Genomic DNA, 2628 nt, shown 5'->3' with positions numbered 1-2628 from the left:
GCTTGAATCTTCCGGTCTTCATCCTGGATACCCGCTCCACGACTCGTCCAGACTTTCACCTAGTTCGTGACATCAGGATTTCCACCTAGGGTTACCGCCCCCTAGGATTTCTACCCGAAGACTTCGACCTGCCAAGACTTTTCGCCTAGGGTTACCACCCCCTAGGACCTAGGGTTACCGCCCACTAGGGTTTTCCACCTGCCTAACTGTAGCTAGGACTTTTGCCTAAGTATATTTAGGACTTTCCTTAAAAGCTCAATCAACATATCAGATAACAACACACCTTAACTTTGAATCCTTTTGCCATTATCAAAACTCTAGTTCGATTTTCGAATGCTTCCCGCACCAACAATCTCCTCCTTTTTTATTATGACAACAAAAATTCAAAGTTAAATATAATAATGCTATAAAGAATTTTCAAAGAACAATACAAGCATGATAGTATAAATTAAGTATAGTAAATGAAGAACTCCCCCTTAATAAAAGATCCTCTTTAAATTTCTTTGAATTTTCTTATACTCTCCTCCTTTGCCATATATCAAAATTTTCCTTATACTCTCTTTAAGTACAGTAAGTGACTATTGGGCTTAGCTCAAAAGACATTAGTACAACTTAGCTTTTAAAAAAAATTAGACTTAGAAAATTTTAGTTTTTCACAAAATCCTCTTAGCTAATACTTAAGGAAAACAAATATGTAAAATATTAAAACACTTAGCTTTTGGTAGATAAAGTTTCCTTGTAACACTTTTTAGCTAAGTGAAAAAGTTTTATTATAAGTTTAAAAAGGCTTTTGAAAAATACTTAGCCAAAGTTTGAAAAAAATTTTGCAAGAATATTTAGCTAGGGAAGGTCTTGTTTTGAAAAGTAATTTAGCTAAAAAGTTTGAAAAACATAGATGAGTTTTAACAAAAAAAAATTGATTTAAAGCTCCTTGATTTAAATAATTTTAGCTAAGGTCACTCCTACAAATAAACATTCAAGGAATCCTATAGTCCAAGCATGAGTAATTTTAATTCCTTAGTCGCATGTCTAACCATTTGCTACTAGCTGTTCACCTAGAGGGTAACAGTTTTCATTTGGTTAGTTAAGTTAAGTTAGTGATCCAGTTAGATTGACTATGACAAGATTACTTAACTTGATTAATGTATTTTTGGTATTTAACGCCCAGACTTATGTCGATGCACTGACATAAACATTCTTAAGTCCAGGCAGTACCCTATGCATCTCACACCATTCTAAGTATTTTTAAATACAAGTAAGTTAGTCCTAGTATGCTTGTGAGATGCTCTGGCTGAAACTAGGGGTACATGATTTCTAGGGGGTAAAATCCTAGGCTAAACCAAATTTTTTTTAAAAAAAAAAAGACTAACAAAATTTGGAATTTTGAAAAAACTTTTTCCTAAGATTTTAAAACCAAAAAAAATTGTGAAAGATGAGTTCTATTCTACTAAGCACATCCCTATTTGTCTTCTAAGTGAACTGAACTCAAGTTCAAGTAAGGGCTTTGTGAATATGTCAGCTAGGTTTGATTTTGACTCAACATAGTTAAGTACAATATCACCCTTAGCTACGTGATCCCTTACAAAATGGTGTTTTACTTCTATATGTTTAGTCCTTGAGTGGTGAATTGGGTTTTTTGTTAGATTAATTGAACTTATATTATCAATTGAAATTTTTGTTTTCTGATATTCTAGTTGATAGCCTTTAAGGGTATGCATCATCTATAACAACTGAGATGTGCATTCACCTAAGACTATATATTCAGCTTTAGTGGTAGATAAAGCAACACAATGTTGTTTTCTACTTGACCAACTTATTAGGCACTGACCTAGAAATTGACAGCTACCACTTGTGTTTTTTCTATCTAGCTTGCACTCGGCATAGTCTGAGTCAGAGTAACTAGTTAGGTCAAGGGTGCAAGATTTAGGGTACCTTAGTCCTACATTTAGGGTTCCCTTAATATACCTAAGGATTCTTTTGACAAAGGTTAAGTGAGACTATTTTGCACAAGATTGATATCTTGCACACATACCTACTGTGAAAAGAATGTCTGGCCGGCTCGCAGTTAGGTACAGTAGACTCCCTATCGCACTTCGATAGTATTTCAAGTCTACTGGTTTACCTTCTAAGTCTGAGTCAATTTTAATATTAGTAGCTATTGGTGTATTAATATTTTTTGAGTTTTCCATTCCAAATTTTTTAACTAATTTCTTAGCATGTTTAGTTTGATAAATATAAATTCCATCTTTGGTTTGTTTAATTTGTAAATCTAGAAAGAAGTTAAATTTACCAACTAAACTCATTTCAAACTCATTTTCTATTAATTTTGTAAATTCTTTTAGAAATTTAGAATTAGTTAAGCCAAATATTATATCATCTACATAAATTTGGGCTATAAAAATATCTTTTTCTAAGATTTTTACAAAAAGGGTTGGATCTATTTGACCTTGGTTGAACCTTTTTTATATTAGATAATTGGACAGACGTTCATACCAAGCCCTAGGTGCTTGTTTTAGTCCATATAGGATATTTTTCAGTCTACAGACATGATTTGGTTGTTCTAAGTCTTCAAATCCTAGGGGTTGACCTACATATACCTCTTCTTTAATGAATCCGTTTAAAAATGTG

Source organism: Zingiber officinale, chromosome 6A (genome assembly GCF_018446385.1).
Source record: "Zingiber officinale cultivar Zhangliang chromosome 6A, Zo_v1.1, whole genome shotgun sequence".
In the NCBI taxonomy this organism is placed as follows: Eukaryota; Viridiplantae; Streptophyta; class Magnoliopsida; order Zingiberales; family Zingiberaceae; genus Zingiber; species Zingiber officinale.
The sequence above is the reverse complement of the archived record's forward strand: the minus strand, read 5'-3'. Positions refer to the sequence as shown.